Here is a 21,550-nt window from a genome sequence, read left to right on the forward strand (position 1 = left end):
TTTAAAATAATTTAAAAAGTTAAAAAAAAAGCTATCTGAAATGAAGTTTCCCATTTCTCAAAGGGAAGAAGGCAAAAGTACCCAGAATGATCAACTTTTGCTAGTGCCGACTGTGTCCTCCTTGAACTCCTTGCCAGTTGGAGAAATCTGTTTCTTTTGTCAGCCAGCATAACAGACCCTGAGTCTGCTCTCTGAGGAGATTCACCATCTTGTCTTTGGTTTTCACTGATCTTATTTTGGAAAGGTAAAAGTAATTTGTCTTAGATGTTGAGCAATAATAGGCTTTTGCTAACCAGACTTATGGTTTCCCTTAAAATTCAACACCTTAAAAATGTGAAGTTCTGACCACTTGATTTCTGTCTGCCCCATTTTATACATGACCTTTTTTCTTCTCTGTCCTAGGGAAATGTGAAATATTAGATCAGAAGGAGGGTACAACTAATCTGTTCTTACCTCCTGCTATTTCCCAGAAGGTGGCTCCATAAAGTTTGGGTAATTATCATTTTGTCAGGCACTGGTCTGATGTAAGGTTACCAGAATGAACTAGTAAGGAGGAAGAAGATCACATTTCCCCAGATCCCAATCTTTTTTTTTTTTTTTTTTTTTTTTTTTAGCTGTATCTGTGTCCTCTCTGACTTTCCTTGTATACAGTCTTTAGTTGAAAATGGAGAATTCAGCTTTCCCAACCCTATAAGCTACATGGTTATCAGATTTTCACCTGGTTTGATATAAGCTTTCTTGGCAGGCATTTATTTTTTTCCCTTTTACAAACAGTCAGATATTTTATAATAGACATATTAGAATGTTGTAATTAAGAAAAATATCTGATGGTATCTAAACTTCAGCAGGTGACTATTCAATAAGGTATTTCATTTCATAGGTAATGTTAACTTCTTCATTGAACATAAAAGACTATTTCCTGCCTCACATCCCATTTCAATTAATTAATCTAATTCCACATGCTAGAATTTATCACTTGCAACATCTATTAACAAGTACAACTAACTGAATCTTTCAGGAACATATGTTAGCAATCCTACTAAAATAACTTAATGATAAGCATATAACCTATGTGTGCTAGTAAATATTTAACAACTAGCTTTCAAAAAAATAAGTATCAATATATACTACATAAATTTATTATGTTTCACTAATATAAAGATACATAGCACCTGCTATAGCACACACTGAAAAATGACAAAATATATGTCCATTATTATAAATTCCATACAGCCAATTGATTTCCAGAAAGCATTTTGTTAATTTTTGCTAAACCATTTAATCCATTGCTAATTAGTTGCAGTTAATCAACTGCTATAGTCCCAGTATGAATGTTCATTTGCTATTTTAATTTATGTGAAGTATAAAATGAAAGTGAAATTTATTTATTTTTAAGGAGTTTATTTATTTATTTGAGAAAGAAAGAGAGAGACAGTACAGAGGGAGAGTGAGAGGGAGAAGCAAACTCTCCACTAAGCAGGAAGCCCACCACCCAGGTGCATTAGTAACATATTCTTTATGATTTTATTAACTCTAGATGTTACAGAATTATAAGTCAAAGGTTGATCTGCAATATTTGCCCATTTTTATGGTGTGAATACCTTCTTCATGACAGAATTACAAGCTAAAACCTGAGATTCTAAACATGAAGTTGGAGGGAAATGCACATTTGCTCACCATTGTGGACTGTTATCACAATACAAATATAATAGAAATAAATAATTTAAGAGCATAGATAACAGGAAAAGATAGTATAATAATTAGGAAGTGATGTTCTGAGAAATGAATTGGCTTTATAAAATATAATTTACCTAATAATAAGTTAACATAATCCTACATTTAATAGCTGATGTGTTTAACAATTACATCAAAAATTCCTAAAAATTTAATAGTTTGAATTTATAAGCTGATATGAAATAGTTCCAGAACACACATTGAATTATTGCTAGTTTTAGGGACTGAAAATAAATTAATCTGGTCAGCAATTTATTTCTTTCATTTGGACACAGAATTAAACTCATTCTTAGGTTTGGCTACATGTCTGTATCTAGACCAATCAGTCACAACCAGATGGGTGGAATGTATTGGTCAGATCTGGGTCATGAGACAACTTCTGAAATTTGAGGATTGATCAGAGTCATCCAAATCTCCCTGGAGACTTAAAAATGTGTTATTTGCCACACGAAAGCTAGGGAAAAGAAATCTTGAACATTTAGTTCATACACTTTCCAAAAATATAGTATAAAGAGTATAGAGTAAAATACTAATTAGTGGTGAGGATAACTAATATTTATTGAGCATTTATTGTATCTTAAACACTGTGCTAAATACTTTTTATACATTATCTCAGAAGGTAAGAATACTTGCCATTCATTTTATTATTTCTCCACATCTTTAGATATGATTAAGTCTCCAGGAATATCTTTATATTTAACATCACTTAGCAAGTATGTGTTAGAATCTGGATTCCAATCTTGAATTGACCCCAGAATTTACATTTTATGTACAGAATCTTAGACACTTAGTGAACCCCATATTCTCAATATTAAAAGTTCATCTATTTTTTTTTTAACCCTGGCTCTTTTGCTTATTATGTAATAAGACATTTCAGGGCAAGGCCACCTATTGTCTTAGATGTAGAAATAGGTAGAAATTCTAATACATAATGTTAACTTCTAGGATAAAAAGAAGTGCACCGTGGCTCTAATGTAGGAGGCCTTCTTCAGAAGGCAGTGACCTTGGCCAATAAATAGTATGTTAATTAAATAAAAACATGTCAATAGATGTATTTAGATAGTGTAGCAAGGAAGAGATGACTAGAGCAGCACACTGCAAGTGATGGACTGAAGATAGGGATGCACACAAAAGATGGCTAGAAAAATCTTTGAGGAAGAAGAAATTTAAAAATCACATTTTGTTTGTACTTTAGGTCTATTTGGTTCAATTAAGTTTTTCTTCCCAAGGCCACATACTTTGGAAAGACAGTGAACTTCATTAAATTTATTTCTGATATTTCTGATATTGTAGATCTTTCTTTAGGAACTTCTCGGTGACTCTTAAATACCATATGGAATTCCAGTCATCTGTTTTAGTCTGGTTTGATTTTTCAAAATGAATTTCCAATATTTCCTATGTAACATAGTTCAGAATAGTAGGGGGAAAAGTTCAATAAAGATGAGCAAATTAATAAATTAATGAAGTTAGTTAATCTCAAAACAAGATAATCACCCAAGAATCTTGGTATGTAGGGCAACTGCTTTTAAAAATGAGGGCCATACACCACTACCGGGCCAATTATGTTCTATACGCAAAAGTTTCTTTCTAATATTCTTAAACCATGATACTGTTACATGGAGCCCTGGGCCTGATTCCAAGTCTTTTCTTTATCCTGCTACTCTCCCCAAATCTTAAAATTCTCAATACTGTCTGAGGGAACAGCTTGAAGACTAGGAATCAGGACACTGATACTATTTTTCCGGTCTACTAATTACAATCATATAACCTTAGGTAACTAAATGTCTTGAGATATATATTACCACAGATGAAATATAACTAATAACATTTCAGAACGTGATATATTATGGACATCAGATAGAAAGAACATCAGATGAAGATGAAAGACATCAAAAAGTAGAAAGTATGAAAAAAATCGAAGTCAACGGAAGAGAGCATGGGGGGGAGAAAAGTTTACTGTATTCTTTTTAATAATTACTTTTTAAAAATCATAAGCTTAGTTATTAAAGTTCATGATATGAGTCTTATGAATTTATTCATATCTATCTACCTAATAAAGATTCCCATATCCATCTTTTCAATTTCTAATTTAGGAAACTTTCTTTACTTGTCCCTGCTTAACTGTGTATTCACTGCAGTATAAAATAAATAAATAAAATGACAGTGGACTCAGTGCTTTTCAACATCTCTTCTGGGGCACCTGTGTGGCTCAGTCGTTTAAGCCACTTTGTTGGGTTCAGGTCATGATCCTAAACTCCAGTGATCAAGCCCTATGTTGGGCTCCCTGGTCAGTGGGCAGTCTGCTTCTCCCTCTGCTTACCACTCAGCCTGCTTGTGCTCTCTCTCAAACAAATAAATAAAATCTTTAAAAATAATAATAAAATAAAACAAAAGTATCTTCTAATTCTAACACTGTATAGTTCTTTCAGATCTCATTTTTATTTAACACCTGGTAGTTAATATTTCAACTAATGACATCAGTAGGATGCATTCAGTTTTAAAACTACCCTCCAGTGGAAAGGGTTGTTTATTTTTTAACATGTAAAATCAGTCTAGACATAGAAACAGCCTTGTCACTAGCAAATATTCTAACCGGTGAAGTAACCACTAATTTTCTGTTCTGATATATAGCAATCTTTTATTTGGATCTGTAAAATAGAAGATACTCTTTTTTTTTTTTTTACACTGAAAATGTCACTTAAGAATACAATAGTTTATGTTAAATGTAGTTAGAAAGTGCATAGTGACTCCCAATGTATTTGAAACAAATATTTTATGAAGCTTAGCCCCTGGCTAATAAAAACATTTCTTCACTTCTGATAATGTCAGACTATCCTATGTACAAGCCAATCCTTGTACATATACTGAGTCTGACTATAAAAATGAATAATCCCATATAGAGGAAAAATCCTATAAATGCTTACTTACCTGTATATGGTGACAGTTCTCAAGCAAGCAAAATTTCAAGGAAAGCCTTGGGAGGAAGGACCACGTATCAACATCGCAATGAAATCTACAGTTTACCACTTCCAAATCAGATCATGTACCAGGACTTGCATAAGCCTGTTACATTTAAAATGATTTCTTGAACTTACTTGTATATTTTAAACATTGAAATATCAGTACTGTTATAACTATAAATTCTTGACATAATTAAACGACTACAATAGCACAATGTTTGGATGGGAGCTTTCCATTTCCCAAGGTATTTAGGATTTTTTTCACTTGTATTTGATAACAGAAACCACTTGACTTGGAATTCCCTGCTTGATTTTGTAAAGAACTTAAAGTTTTTTAAGACTTAAAATGTTCTACACTGTCACCTCTAATTATGGTAACTTGCAGGCAATGAAGTATAACAGGGCATCCAACTAAACTAGGTCTGACATACTGGTCCCAAACTACAATAAATTTGATATAATGCCTCCTTTTACTTTATACTATGAAATATTTTATTTTACTTTTTTATATTTTTTATATTCTTTTCTTTCTAGATTTAGTAATACAGAAATAGAATGTTCTAAAGTTTAGTGGCACAAGGTCTAAGTCCTCGAAATAATTAATAAATACATAGGATACTATGTCCCTAAATGTGTAGACACATTTAAATATATTTATTAATACAATCATATAGTAAGTCTTGATTTACACACTCCTTTTCAGGTGTGGAACGGTGTACTTTGCAGCAGCCTATCTTTGACCTTGATAAAAAATCTTCTGGGAAGCCAGTCATTAGATTCTATTGGAACAGTGAGATTAAAACAATTCTAACATGAGACTGTGTTCATATGCACATCCATCTTATTTCCAAGTCTCTGGTGAAGAAATTTTTGCTTTTCTGTTTTTGTTAAAATTCCTTATATAGATCTGATCTATTACTATGTATTTACCAATGTTTGTATATTGTACCCACCAAATGATTATCAAACATTCCTCCACAGAGATGAAAGGAAGCAAAAACGCCACCCCAAAATATGCCACTTTGACATATTGGTTATTTTAAATTAAAAGTATTTAAGAAACAGCAAGTACAAGGACACTGGTTTGGGGCCCTCACACATACAAATTTAATTTTTTTTCTGTTAATCTATCTTATGTTCATTTAATTATTAAACCAGTAAAATAACCTAGAAGGTAAGAAAGAGAAAGTTTGGGGCATCTGGGTGGCTCAGTTGGTTAGGTGTCACTCTTGATTTCGGCTCAGGTCATGATCTCAGGGTCCTGAGATGGAGCCCTGCATTGGACTCTGTGCTCAGCAGGGAGTCTACTTGACATTCTCTCTCTTCCTTGTCTTCCTTGCCCTCTGCCCCTTCCCATACTTGCACTCACTCTTTCTCGAGAGAATAAATGAATAAAATCTTAAAAAAGAAAAAGAAGGAAAGAAAGAAGGAAAGAAAGAAAAAATCTTTCTCCCCTACACTTCTATAAACTTCTTGACTGTGTTCAAGATGTGTTCTTTCATGGTGGTGTCAGTTTCTGCTACGCCATCTTGATTTGAGGTCCAGATCTGTCATCCACAACCCTGAGAGACAACCATAATAGTTATTTTCTTTTAGATAAAGTAGTTAAAATCTATTCCAAATAGACACCTGAGGAAAAGGCAGACATTGTATTTTTATTAGGCCCAATTTAAGAATTTATTGATTGTGTTAAAGCAAATGGTTAAAAAACATAAGAAAAAGCTAAGACATTACAGAAGGAATTTTCATTGTCCTGGGATATTACTTTATATACACACACACAAGAAATGTTTATCTATGTAAATTTTGCAATGTGAAACTACATGTGAATGTATAGATTTCTCTCAGTAGGAAAAACAAAACAAAACTAAACTAAACTAACCCCCCCTAAAAAAAATCAAAAACAACAACAAAAACCACCCAAAGATTATTCTGTAGGGCATTAACAAGTTTTGTATTTTAACCCTCTCATCTAACCTTAACATTTCCCCTTTAAAAGATCTTTATATGCAATTCCACAAGATGTTTTTCCAACCAGTTTCACCTTCTGATTCTCTCATTAATTAATGAGTTGAAACCAATATTAAAGTGTGTTTATAGCATGTTTGCATGAGAGTCATATTTTTAACTTTCTGGAAAAAATACTTTGACAATTCCGTTAATTATGGTAACTAGAATCAATCAAGGCCTTTGTTCTATTTCTTACTTTACATATAAATGTGAGATCAAGTCTACGACTCTGAAATAAGATGAAAATACTAAGTAATATTGAGTGAATAAAACACTGAACATGCAACACGTGGACTAGAGCTAGCACTTTAGTATTTGCTGTTTAATTTTTTATTTGGAGGAAATTGAGACAGAGACAAGAAGTTAAATGATCAAGTACAGCACTGCATGAATAATAATTGACTAGAGCCTCGGGACAAAGGCAAGTAATAAAGAAGACACTTGACCTAAGTGATAGTTAGAAGACAAAAATACCTGGAGTGCCCTGAAAACCTGAAGGCTGGTTTCCAAAAATGAGACAAACCTGAATGCACATATAGAGTAGATTAATAGGCATTATTTTGACATAAGTAAAAGTGTAGGAAAAGGTTTCTAAACTTTGTCTTGTATTCACTGTCTACCATGTGTATGAAAGCAAGAAAATAGGAAGAAAACAAATGTAGCTAGAGGATTAAAGCATTTAATAATGCATCCAATTCCACAGTTTTTTTTCCAAAAATATAATACTTCCTTCTTTAAGAATTTTCTGTTCCATTCAAGTTATAGACTAATGCCCTGCTGAAATAATAGAAAAATTCTCTGTTCTGTATCAAATAATAAGTAAAGAAAAGTGATTGTCCATGAAAAATTTTAAAATCTTAATTAGAGGCACTTAGGTGGCGCAGTTGGTTAAGCATCAGACTCTAGTTTTTGGCTCATGTACTGATTCAGGGTCTTGACTTCAGGGTCCTGACATAAAGCCCATGTTGGGCTCCATGCTCAATAGGAAGTCTGCTTGAGATTCTCTCTCCCTCTCCCTCTGCCCCTGACACTCATGCTTTCCTCTCTCTCTGTCCCTAAAATAAATAAATAAATCTTTAAAAACAAATAAATACATGTAAATTAAATTTTGTAATAAATCTAGTTAACTTAGTTCAATCAATATTTGTGAAGTGACTGGACAGGTAAACTGATTAGGAGCTAGTCATAAAAATGCCTAAAATCTGATGACTTCAGGGTCACCTGGTGGTTTAGCCAGTTAAACGTTTGCCTTCAATTCAGATCATGATTCCCGGTTCCTGGGATTGAGCCCTAAGTGAGGCCCCCTGCTCAGGAGGGCCTCTGCTTCTCCCTCCCTTCACCTACCCCCACCCCCACACACACATGCCTCTTTCTCTTGCTCGCTCTCTCTCAAATAATGAAAAAATAAAATCTTAAAAAAAAAAATTCAGTGACTTCTTCAAGTTTCAACACAAAGACAAAATAAAAGATAAGGAATAAAAGATGACAAATGATGAAGAAATCTTTATAGATAAAATGTTTCATCTGAAATGTGGAATGCTATGGAATCTGATTCAATAGAAATGGCTTTATCTTCAAAATGACTGTAAGAAGATGTATCAGTCCTACTAAACATTAAATATATATTAAATTAATACTACAAATGATACTGTGTAACCCTTTCATTTTCTCAATGTTCTTGTCCAATGTCTCTCCTTTAAGACAATAAACATTCAATGAACAGTTTTGGGGATATGCTACTGATATGGAGGTTACGGATCTAGTCCCTGTCTTTAAAGATCTCAAGACTAACTGAATAGAAACCACAGATAAAACCCTTTATGAGTAAACAATCAGTTCTCAACACTACATCACTCTCAGTAAAAATCAGCTATGATTTCATTAAGTGTAACATCCTTGATTTTGGTGTAAATATGGAAATCAGGTGATTAGTACATTTATCTGAATCTTTTACTAATAAAAAATAATTTTATTAGGAACATTCACAACATTAACTGTTTCACTTTTCTATCGGGAATAATTTCAGACTCAAAATGTTTCTTAAATGAGATTTTATATTTATCTCCCAAGATATCTCAAACATTTTCAAGCATAAATACTCCACAAATACAATAGTAATTTTATGGATAGCAGATTTATAATTTTGATTTTCAACAAAAAATGCTTTATCCTAATTCACCTGGAACAAAATAACATATTTGAAGATGAAAAAAAAAGTTTTCACTTTATATTCAACTAGTTAAAGCTAATTAACTGACTCTCATACTGATGAATTAAACATAGTTTTTCAGTATATAAGACCAACATGATATACATGTAAGTATTACAGGTAAGTCTTAGAATTTTTCAAAATATTCTCATTAGACAGTTTAAAGTTAATATCTGTCAAAGACAAAATTTTGCCACTGTAGAGGATCCAATATGATAGGTCTGATCAGGTAGTCATGAAGGTTTGTAACAAATAATACAAAATGAAGCAGATCAAGTATAAAGTATAAATAAGTGATCTAAAGCCCAGGGGTGTTGACAAATTTCAAAGACTTAGAGATTACACAGTTAGAAAGGGCCTAGTGAATAATTTGAGAGGCAGTAGGACCCTTCAGAGTAATGACATAAAAAACAGGACAAGGAAAATGGAAGTTTCCTGGAGGTTATCCTGCCATCTGTAACTGCTCTATCTACTGCACAAATGACTTCCTGAAGGTAAATCTTTCAAACTTTTCTCAACCTTTCTCTGCAGTGACACATACAGTCGATGGTGTTCACATGTCTAACTGAGGTATTTGGGTAGATAAACTAGACTTTTAATGATATGAAATTCCTGAAGCACTTATTCCATTGCAAGAAAAAACAGCTAATACAAGCCAGGTTGCTAGTGCTAGGATTGAACGTGTCTTTGCAAAGACCTACCATGGGCACAGGTGCCTATCACTCATTTGTTTCAATAGGTATTAAACCGCTTCTATGTTCATAAAGGGAAAGAGGTGTTGGAGATAAAATGATAAAAAAGATAAATATTGTCGCTATTGTCACAGTTTACTTAAGTAAAATGTACTAAAATAAATAAGCAACACAACAAATAACAATAGTGTTTCAGTAAACAAAATATAGGTTTACTGGTAGCATACTTAGGAGAAAATAATTTGTTATGAAGGATTTATTACACAAATAATTACTCATCACATTAAACATATTTAATTATATACTTATAACAGGCTTACACCCATATGCTATAATTCATATATTATAAAAGTTATTTTCATTATTTTCTATTATATGAGTTTATCTTGCTGTAGTCCCATTGCTCTCATCATACAAAAGAAAAGGAAACTGCATGCATACCTATGCATTGTGTTTGTATAAGTTTCTACCAATTGTTTAAAAACAATGTTATAGTCAATTCCAGTGTTCTCTCAAAATTAGCCAAAATAAATTGCTTCTGCACAAAAATTATAAGTAGATTTAAAATCTTAAGCATGCCTAGGATATACCTTCATGAATTTTTGTTTAAGAAAATCAATATTGTATGCCAAAAATAGAGTGCTTCTTGGAAAATAATTGAAACAAGGTAATTCATTATGTAACACAGAAAATCAGCAGCTGATTGAGACAAAGTGATTGTTATATGCATGAGTTAAAAGACCTAATTGTGTTTGGATCCTGTTTCAGAAATAATTTCCTCTTTTTTTGGTTATCATCCTGGTGTGCCCTTGGGATGAAAAAAGCATAATACACACATGCTTTACAATGACTGAAGAAATTTATAAATTGTTATAAGTATGATTACATTTCATAACATTATGAAGTGTTTGTACATAAGATCCTCATTAATTTCACCAAGGCTCTTTATGTCAACTTGGGTAAAATTCATTAGAAAAACCATATTTTAGGAAAATCGAGTCGATGAACAAAGGCTACCACATATTTAAGGAAAATAAGAACAGATGAAAGCTGTTCCTGAGAAATGGAGTAAGGAGAGTTTCAGTCAGTGACAGATGGATGAGGAAGAAGAAAAAAAAATTGTGACATCTGTTAAACCACATTTGGAAGAGTCATTTACACACCATGGACGAACAGCAACTTATTCCTGGAAAGTGCTTGCTGCCGAGGTTGTGCTAATTCTTGGTTATGAATAGATTTAGTTATTGATCAATCAGATTGCTTTTGGGACTCTTATTTTGTTTGAATTGCTAAAAAATCCTATTTACACAAGTAAAGTCCATTTGCTTCCTGGCATTACATCAGCCTCAGGACATTTGGAGGCCAGTATTCTTACAGACGAGGATATTCTGGAAGTCAGATGTTTTTAGGACAATCACCTCATCCAACTGGATGAATTGTGTGTGTTTCTTTTATTGTGGTTTACTGTTGATATTGATTCATATTTTTCTAGAAATATACCAAGGCAATTAGCATTATTTTAATTTTTATATTAATCTAGGTTGAAATTCTACCTCAAGATACCTCAAATAAGGTATCTTATCCTCTTATCTATTGTCTGTATTTATTTATCCCATCAAGAATTCTTGGCACCTTTCTGTGTATAAAAACAGATTCTGCAATTCCCTTGACTCTGTTCCCAAGTGTTTAAAGAATCTTTACTTATCTGCTGAATAACCCTCAGCTTTCTCTGATCACCACATTTTCATTTTCTCGTAAATTTCTATCTTCTTTTTTGCAAAGGTAGGTATTTTCTCCACTGAATGAAAAATGATCACAAACAGTAGAAATAGAATATAAATAATAATTATAAAATATTTTATGATTTTTCCATTTTTTCTGGACTTCTGTAGGAAGAAATGTAAACTAAAGAAAAAACAACAAGCTTTAATATATCTTTCAATCTGAGCTGATTTCAAGACTTGAGGGAGAAGTGGTCATAAAGAAGAGAAAATACATTTATATATTTTTAAAGAAAGAAGATAAATGTAAAAAATAAGTTATCAAAGATCCAAAAAACAAAAACAAACAAACAACAAAAAAATAAACTCAAGGTTTTGTTTAAAGGGATTCCTATAATAGGAATCTGCATCAGAATGGACATGAATATAGCGGAAATAAAATTAAAAAAAAAACCAATAAAATATCAGAGCTGGAAAATCCTCAGGGAATCTTCCATGAAAAGCCCATTATACAAGTGAAAAACAAAGCCAAACTTAAAAAGTTTAACTGATTTTCCTAAAGTAATGTCACTATGAAAATTCAGAGCCATGGGGTGCCTGGGTGGCTCAGTAGGTAAAGCCTCTGCCTTCCACTCAGGTCATGATCCCAGGGTCCTTCAGGCTCTCTGCTCAGCAAGGGGCCTGCTTCACACCCCCTCTCCCCCCCCACCTCTTTGCCTACTTGTGATCTCTCTCTCTTTGTCAAATAAATAAATGAAATCTTAAAAAAAAAAAAAAAAAAAAGGAAAGAAAAGAAAAGAAAAAGAAAATTCAGAGCCAGGTTCACTTCTAAGAACAGTGTTTCTCCAACCAGAGATTAATAAAAGTAAGAAAGAAAAAGAAAAGTAAAATAATAAAAAAAGCAGATCTTAGATCTTTGCTTTTCCTAGAGGCCCTAATTCAGTTGGTCTAGGATGGAACCCAGAATATTGTATTCCCTTGGCTAACAACAGGGTACCATAGAAATAAAGAAGATATGATCTGAAGTAGAAGAGAAAAAGGATTAAAAAGGAGAGGTGAACTTGTTTTTGATAGTTTCTCCTAATGTGTGTATTTCCCTCTGTAATCACATGAGGAAGATTAGTTGGGTCTACACATCACTGTTCAGGTATTTCTCCATTCTTTGGGCAGATTTATCTGAAAATATGTTTAAGAGACTAACACATGAAAATCATCAGATGGTGAATATACCCCTTTCCAGGACTGTCTCAATATAACTTGATCAGAATCTCTATGGATAGGGCCTTGGAGTCTGTACATTTTACAACCTCCACTGTGACCATTTACTAGCTCTATCATTTGTAGAACTGTCTCCTTGAGTGCAAGGAGGACAGCTGCTTTACTTTATATGCGAGATACTTAGTAAAGCCCCTGCTTTGAAATGGTTAAATTGAATGAACAACTATGAATAATAAAACTTAACTAAAGTTCAGTGTTTAAAAAAGTAATTTATGTACATGTCAATTACTGGACATGAATGTTTTTTGGATTTGTACTTTTTTTAAAGGGTTGGATTTTGCATTTTTCTAATACCAGTTAATCACTCTGGACTCGATAGAACCAGAAGAAAGTCAATTTGGGCACATAAAAATGACACAATATTTCTAGGATATCAATTATGCATTTTCTTTTACCTGTGAAAGATATTAATCAAATCAGAAATCTCCAACAAAATTATCAATTTTCATAATCGATCATTTCAATAACCAAAATAAAATACTCATGATAATATGAGTGAAACCATAATGTACCTGAAGACTGAAATAAACTTGAAACGGTTCAGTTTCTGTATACCTTTTGCTTTTTCCAAGAACTTTTTTGCAAAATAATCACTAGGCTGCAGAGATAACCCACATAGACGATGTTATTAATATGCAATCTTCCTTCCCAAAATAGTTTACATATGCAATATACAGCATCTGGACCTTGTAATTGAATTTTTGAAGTTCGCTGTGGTTTGGGAGCTGCATATGGGTCAGTAATCATTATCCAGACACCATCGTTCATAGTACACATATAATTAATCAACTCATTAATTATGGAAAAAGAGTTTCAGGGAAGTCTAGTGCACCTATTTCTTCAACAAATATTTTATCCTTGAGCTGTAAAAAGGAGCATCTCCATTATCCATTGCCTTAGATTACTATTAGCAATTTATTTAAGGAGCTTTTAGAACAAGGTCCATAATAGGAGTCAATATAAAAATCTTTCAGATACAGGACCCACCATATATATCCACAAAATTTAATCACTTTCTGGTTAAATCACTGCTTTGGATCTTTATCTTCTGAAGTTAATGTCAATAGCACTTTATTTTTAATGTAACTATATTCAGCTAACTGTAGGAGAAACAAATCATGTTCTTTTTTATTTGTAGTTTTAGTAGATGGTTGCCAGGGTAAAATTGATAATTAGGGAAAGTAAAATATTTCTCAGCATTTTTCTCCCTATTACACATTACTGAGCCCAGGATGTTTAATGAAGATACTTTATAGATGCATAAGGGAGGAAAAAAAGTCTGTAAATATATTTTCTCACTTTCTTGGCTCATTAGCTAACCTGACCTAACCATTTTCTTTTGCTATTTGTCAATCCTACTTTTTGCTATTTTTTCCCCTACTGGTAGCAATTCATCTTCATAATGCACTGGCTTACATTATGACCTACAACACTCCTTGTGGAAAGACATACAGCATTAATATGAAAAAGAGGCTAATTGCATAAGATAAATGCCAATCCTAAAATGATAATAAAATACAAGCGGATATCGGCTCAAGGTAGAGACAGGAAGAACTGTTTAATCGAGTTGTTGTGAAATATATGGAGGGCTTAAAGAAGATGAACAGCTGTTTTCTGTCTTCACTGAGGCTAGAAATAACTTTGGCTCAAAGTGGGAGACATGAAGAAGAGATTTCTCTCTGTAGATTTCTAATGATATTTCTAGTCAGAGAACCATACAGTCCATTGAATTTTATTTCTTGGTAGATGCAGAGAAAGAGGAGATAATTTAGGGACTATTCAATTTAGAGTGAGGAGGAAAGATCCATTGATGTTTTAAGGTTCCTCTTTTTTAAAATACCACATTGTGCTGACTTCTCTGAGCCTCACTTTTCAGTCTCTGAGCCCCTCTGCTTTGAAATCTTAAAATATGGCACAGACCAAGGCTTAAAAATCCTAGACATCTGGGTCAAGGTTAGGCAGAATATACGCAATAGCCAAGACAAAGCTGAGCTCCTGAGGTTTTAGCACCGTCACTTATTATCTCACAATTTAATCCAGATTTAAATGCTTTTAATGGAGGATTGGCCATGGAAGACACACTTACTTCTTCTTTTTTTTTTCTCTAACAAACTTTAATTTTTGAGTAATTTTACAGTCCTAACTATACTCTCAATACTTACCTCCCTTTGTTTTGTTTTGTTTTTTTTTTGTTTGTTTGTTTTGTTTTTTTCCCCCCAATAGTTTCTCCTTTCCTGATGTTGTTTTGAGACATTATGGGCTTTACCACTTGTCTTAGTTTCTTTTTTTCCCATGGAATTTTTAAAAATTATTATTATTTTTTTTAATTTCTTTTCAGCATAACAGTATTCATTGCTTTTGCACCACACCCAGTGCTCCATGCAATACGTGCCCTCCCTAATACCCACCACCTGGTTCCCCCAACCTCCCACCCCCCCCGCCCCTTCAAGATCCTCAGGTTGTTTTTCAGAGTCCATAGTCTCTCATGGTTCACCTCCCTTCCAATTTCCCTCAACTCCCTTCTCCTCTCCTTCTCCCCATGTCCTCCATGTTATTTGTTATGTTCTACAAATAAGTGAAACCATATGATAATTGACTCTTTCTGCTTGACTTATTTCACTCTGCATAATCTCTTCCAGTCCCGCCACAAAAGTTGTGTATTCATCTTTTCTGATAGAGGCATAATACTCCATAGTGTATATGGACCATGTCTTCCTTATCCATTCGTCCGTTGAAGGGCATCTTGGCCATCTTGGCTCTTTCCACAGTTTGGCGACTGTGGCCATTGCTGCTACAAACATTGGGGTACAGATGGCCCTTCTTTTCACTACATCTGTATCTTTGGGGTAAATATCCAGTAGTGCAATTATAGGATCATAAGGAAGCTCTATTTTTAATTTCTTGAGGAATCTCCACACTGTTCTCCAAAGTGGCTGCACCAACTTGCATTCCCACCAACAGTGTAAGAGGGTTCCCCTTTCTCCACATCCTCTCCAACACATGTTGTTTCCTGTCTTGCTAATTTTGGCCATTCTAACTGGTGTAATGTGGTATCTCAATGTGGTTTTAATTTGAATCTCCCTGATGGCTAGTGATGATGAACATTTTTTCATGTGTATGATAGCCATTTGTACCCATTTACTTCTTACTTATTATATAGACCCTAAAAACTTCTTTGCTATCCATGAGGCATGTACCCAACTATCAAATTTGTCCCTACATCCCTTCTCAATGGTCACTTGGGACTTTTTCTCCAAGCTGTTAATTAAATGAACATGGGACAGTATGATAAGTAGTGTGATACAAAGTGAAGAGGTTATAGGTAGAAGAAAGTATCTAGGTAAAAGAAACATTTCAAATGAAATGAAGGGAATGTCTCATTTGTTTCAGATAGATACAAGGAGGAAAGAAGAGGAAAGAGATCCCAAAAATCCAGAATGTTAAGCTAAGGAGTTTAATGCATGGTTTTCAAACACATTTCAGCTACAGATATTTCATTTTTCAAAAGAAAACTACTGAGGAAGTTTAATATGGAAGTCAGATAAACACAGAGGTGCCATTACTCTGGAGAATCTATAGGGAATCTGGATCTTCTACTAAACCTCAGCAATGTGTTTGAAATAGTTTCACGAAGCCTTTTCTGTTCACATGCCAAGATTTCCAACCACAAACTTCAATGCTAAAGGCAAGTTTTGAAATAGCAAACGTGTATAATCAGATATACATTCTCACCTTTATAAATGGCAGTATATGGCTGTTTAAACCTTACAAATATAGACCATTAATGACCCCTTTGTGCCCCTGCCTTAAACCAACTACCATCTCAATGCCTCAGGGTGCCAGTAAGGTCAGGGCAAAAAGAAAGCAGGTGGTACTCTGATGCTCTAGTTAGTGTCTGGAGAGAGAAGTACCGCTCACTTCCACCCCCAAGTATTTGTAAAACTGATTTAAACCAGTAAGATTTTTTTAAGATGGAGGAGTAGCTAATACCATCTTATTACTTCTACTTCAATCAGTGAAAGAAAAGTCTTACAATTCATTTTAGTTTTCATTATTCCTTTCTTCTTGAAATAACCATCTTTATCACCTCCGAAGAGCTATCTTACCTATCTTCTTTCTGCTTTTATTATTCAGCCTTCTTGATTTAAGATTTTTTCTTCTTCTTTAATATCACAACTTTCATAAAGGATAAGGACATGACTGACTGATATTTACATACCTATGTTTATGAATAGGTAACAACACATTAACTATTAAAATATGAAAATAGCATCTAAGACTTTTTTTTTAAAGTTTTTTTATTTATTTGACAGAGATCACAAATAGGCAGAGAGAGAGAGAGAGAGAGAGAGGAAGGGAAGCAGTTTCCCTGCTGAGCAGAGAACCCGATGCGGGGCTCAATCCCAGGACCCTGGGATCATGAACCCCATGACCTGAGCCGAAGGCAGGGGCTTTAACTCACTGAGCCACCCAGGCGCCCCATCGTCTAAGATTCTTAAACATAGGAGTTGTCATGCATCTAATCCAAACAACGATGTATCTACAATTCACATTTTCACAGCTAATGTTTCATATTAATAACTACAAATTTAAAATGTGCTTCTTAATAATTTGCTTTTGAATCATTAAAAGTATAATTTCCTAGTTTGTATTTTTAAAACCTTTTTTTTTTTGTTTGTTTTATTTCATTCATTTTTACTACATTAAAAAGCTCACATTTACTAGAGGCTTAGAGCTTCATTAAACTAGTTCAGATAATAAAGGTCAGTCAGAATTAAAATACCAGATGAATGAAAACTAGAACCACATTTAGAACTGGCCTCTTTTCTTCACCATTAACCAGCAAAAAACCAGTTAGCACTATTGTTCACAGTGATTGCTGCTCTCCACGACCGTGGTTCATATATTTCTGCCTCACACTATGCAATATTCAGTGACTTCCTGGAGAAGACTATTCTTCCCCATCCCACTGCTGTCAGGCTTGAGCATGTAACTTACTTACTTGGCACATTAATTGACTCAGGCTGCCATAACAAAATACCGAAGACTAGAAGGCTAAAACATCAGAAATTTATTTTCTAACACTTTAGGAGGCTAGAAATCCAAGATCAAGGTGTCAGCAGGTTTAGTTTCTGATGAGACTTCTCTTTCTGGCTCTCAGACAGCTGTCTTTATGCCCATGTTGGCCTTTCTTCTATGTGTGTGTATATTTTTGGTGTCTCTCTCTTCCTGTAAGGACACCAGTCATAAATGGATTAGAACCCCATTTGTGACAACCTTAATTACCTCCTTAAAGGCCCTCTCTCTAAACACAATCACCTAGGAATTAGGGATTCAATATTTTGGGGAGAGGGAGCACAGTTCAGCCCATAACACTTGAGGTAATGAAACCTGAATGAAAGTAACACTTGAAAAATCTGAGTAAAATGATTGAAGAGCCAATTAATGGTTCTATTCTAGCTCTCTTCTCTCTGCCATTAGGCCAACATGTACTCAAGAGGTTCTGTCTCTTTCATTCCTGACTCTGGTTTAAAAAGGAAGTGTAACAGGGAAGGAGACCATTTGTAACTAACAGGTAAGGAGAAAAAGAAGTAAATATTTTTTTTTTTCCCACTAACATTCTGAAACTTTCAGATCTGTTGATGCCGCAGCTTAGCTTAGTAAAATCTTACTAATAAATTAGTAACCAGAAATAGAAAATTATTTTTAAACAGCTTGATTTTTGTGTTGGGGTCAGGCTTTAGGCTGCAAGGAATTTATTATTAGAGGCTGGAGGAAATACAGAGACAAACTATTTAGTAAAATACCTATAAGTACTTAAAAGGCAATTGATTAGGCATATGGGTGCATGGGCATGTTACTAGCAAACTATTGCCTTCCTCATCCATTATCACTTGCATTTGAAAATAGTACTATGAGAGAAAAATAAGGTATAAAGGGATTGGCCATTTAATAGGAAATATTAAAAAAAAAGAAGAGATAAAATCCCAAAATTCTGGAACTTGCATGATTAAAAGATGTTACATCTTTCTCATATCCAACTTATAAGAGAAAAATTGAGACATGTTTTGAGTGGCAAAGGCCATTAGAGCTTAGCTTTTTTTTTTTTTAAGATTTTATTTATTTATTTGACAGACAGATCACAAGTAGGCAGAGAGGCAGGCAGAGAGGAGGAGGCAGGCTCTCCGCTGAGCAGAGAGCCCGATGCAGGGCTCGATCCCAGGACCCTGGGATCATGACCTGAGTCGAAGGCAGAGGCTGCAACCACTGAGCCACCCACGCACTCCTAGAGCTTAGCTTTTGATTAAAAAAATAAATAAAATAAGGGTATATCCTTCATAACCTTGTTGAAACCAATTCAACAAGCAACACCCTATAATTCTTTTCAGTTGGAGAAAAGGGCTCAGAGAAAAGAAACTAAGGATGCACCTCTTATGTGAAAGCCGTTAGTGACAGATTTGCATATGTAAAATGTTCATAGATGCAACTATGAGACTAAGTTTACTGTAATAAAATTCATATTTACAAAAGTTGATTACAGTCTTATAGAACTATACTGCCCAAAGAGCCACACCTCCCTGGATTAAAAGAGACTGGGATGATTTGTTTTAACATTTTGGGCTGCCAATATTCTATGGACAGAAAAGAGGTGGAAAAGTGTCCCAACCCACGGAGAATATATTCTCCATGTCTTTTATGCCCGTTCCAGATATCTTCAAGGAAAAGAAAGAAAAAGAAATAATCTCCCAGAGGTTGTAATCAAAGTTCTGTGGAAAACAATGGATAGGGGAGATACTGCTAGGAAATTTGAAGAAGCAGTAACATCACCAGCTAGATGTCACCATGATCAGATCTACTCTGGGCATTCTAATCTATCATTTTGTGAATGGAAGTTTGTGAGTGGTGTGTGTGTGTGTGTGTGTGTGTGTGTGTGTGTATGAAAAACAGAAAGGAAGGGGGGAGGGAGAAAGAGAGATTTTGAGAGAAAGAGAGAGCGAGCAATTATCCCCAAATAGACTTTTCATTCTCTTACAACTTCACAATGTAGTTTATAGTATGTTCTACTTTACTGATGTTTCAATTTTACCTGTAATGGGGTAGATTTTGTGAAAGTAATTCAACATTTTTTCTCTTCCTTTTCTCTTACCCTCTCTAAACTCGGTCTGTCTCATACACATGCTTACACACAACATCTTTTAGTAATAAAGAAAGCACAACTATGGGTTTCTAGTGTCTTGTACTGGGCAACTAGCAATTAATAAATAGGACAAAGAGACAATGAGCTCCATGGAGAAATGCAAAGGAGAGACAATGAGTTCTTTGCCTAAACACAAAGAAACCCTTGTTAATCCTTCCATGGTACATGTCTGTCTGTCTGTCTATCTTTCTTTCCTTCTTCCCTTCTTCCTTCTTTTTCTTTCTTTCTCTCTTTTCCTTTCTTTTATATTAACACCTGTTTGTCTTTCATCTTATCAAAATAATATTTGGATACCATGGGAAAAAATAAGATTTTTATTATACATTTCAATATTTGTTAAGTCCTGAGTAGATGACTTGTCATGAACAAGAAGTATGTAGGCCAGTGTGTGGGCTGTAGGACAGGGAAGGCAAGAGACAGAATAGGAAAGTCAATGCACATCCTCAACCTCATCTTTTTGCCTAGCTTTGTAGTATATTTACACATGGAAATTGCTAAATTCTCTTTTTTTGGATTTGTGTATATTGGGAACCTACTTCTCAACTCCTCAACTTTAAAACCACTTATATTTAAGAGGACATTTTTCTAAATACATTATATAAATACTCAAATTGAAATCTAAAATGTTCTGGTGTTTCTTGAGAGAGTGGAACATTGGGCTTGTGAGTGAACTTCTTTGTTTTGCATGCCATGGAAGCATGATTTTAAAATGGGTGATTCTGACAAGGGCAAGTAGATTTTTGTCCAGAAGTGTACCCGGTGCCATACAGTGGAAAAGGGATGCAAGCGAAAGATAAAGCCAAAGCTTCATGATTTATTTGAGTGAAACACATGTCAGTCCCCTGGATTTTCTTACCCGGATGCGAAAAAGAACAAAGGCATCACCTGGGGAGAAGAGACACTGAAAGCATATTTGGGGAATCCCAAGAAATACACCCCTGGAACAAAACTGGTCTTCACTATTTCTAAGAAGACAGGGGAAAACACAGACTTGATAACTTATCTCAAAAAGAGCTATGAAGGGGAATAATAGTTGGCCACTATTTTATTTATTTCAAAACAAAAATGTCTCATGACTTGAGTGCCATATTTAAATTGATCTCATACACCAGAATTCATTTCATAAATGGCTGATAGAATATTTCTTTTGGACAGTCCCAATTTAAATAAGATTGGCTTGTGGTTAAACGAATAGGATCAGTTCTTTGAACTTTGATAGTAATCCTGGTTCAGCAAGTAATTGTCACCATTTTCCCCTTCTAAAAATATGATTGGAATTGATTAATAATGTTCAGCTTTTCACAGAGATGGTAAATGTCATGTCGGTAGGAGATTGGTCTTATATTTAGATTTATATAACTGGTTATATCAATATACTTAAATATGGAGGAGATCCTTTCACTGTCTCATAGAACAGCGTGACTCAGCTGAGTTTCAAGTTTGTTAAAGGCATGGGCTGAGGATAAGCTGGCAATGTCCTCTTTATCTTTTTAGTCTTAACCATGTCAATATAACTAAAATTTTCTGCCTCTAAAATGTTGCCTTTTGCTTAATGAAAGGCATTTTAGTGTGTGGATTCTGTATAATATTAAATAAAGAATATTTAACACTTCTCATATTTTATAGATTATCTTATAGGTGGTAAGGTCAGATGCTTTTAGAATTCAGTGTGACATGATATTGTAGCAAACTTGTGAGTTCTTTACTAAGTCAAACTAAGTTACAATTCAGGATTGTCTTCTAAAAGC

At 34.1% G+C, this 21,550-nt stretch overlaps 1 pseudogene; it reads left to right on the forward strand.

Moving 5' to 3' along the window:
* The first annotated feature begins 20,511 nt into the window (after positions 1 to 20,511).
* Positions 20,512 to 20,832, forward strand: LOC123936823 (annotated as a pseudogene).
* Positions 20,833 to 21,550: the final 718 nt, after the last annotated feature.

This window comes from Meles meles, chromosome 2, assembly GCF_922984935.1.
Source record: "Meles meles chromosome 2, mMelMel3.1 paternal haplotype, whole genome shotgun sequence".
NCBI lineage: Eukaryota > Metazoa > Chordata > Mammalia > Carnivora > Mustelidae > Meles > Meles meles.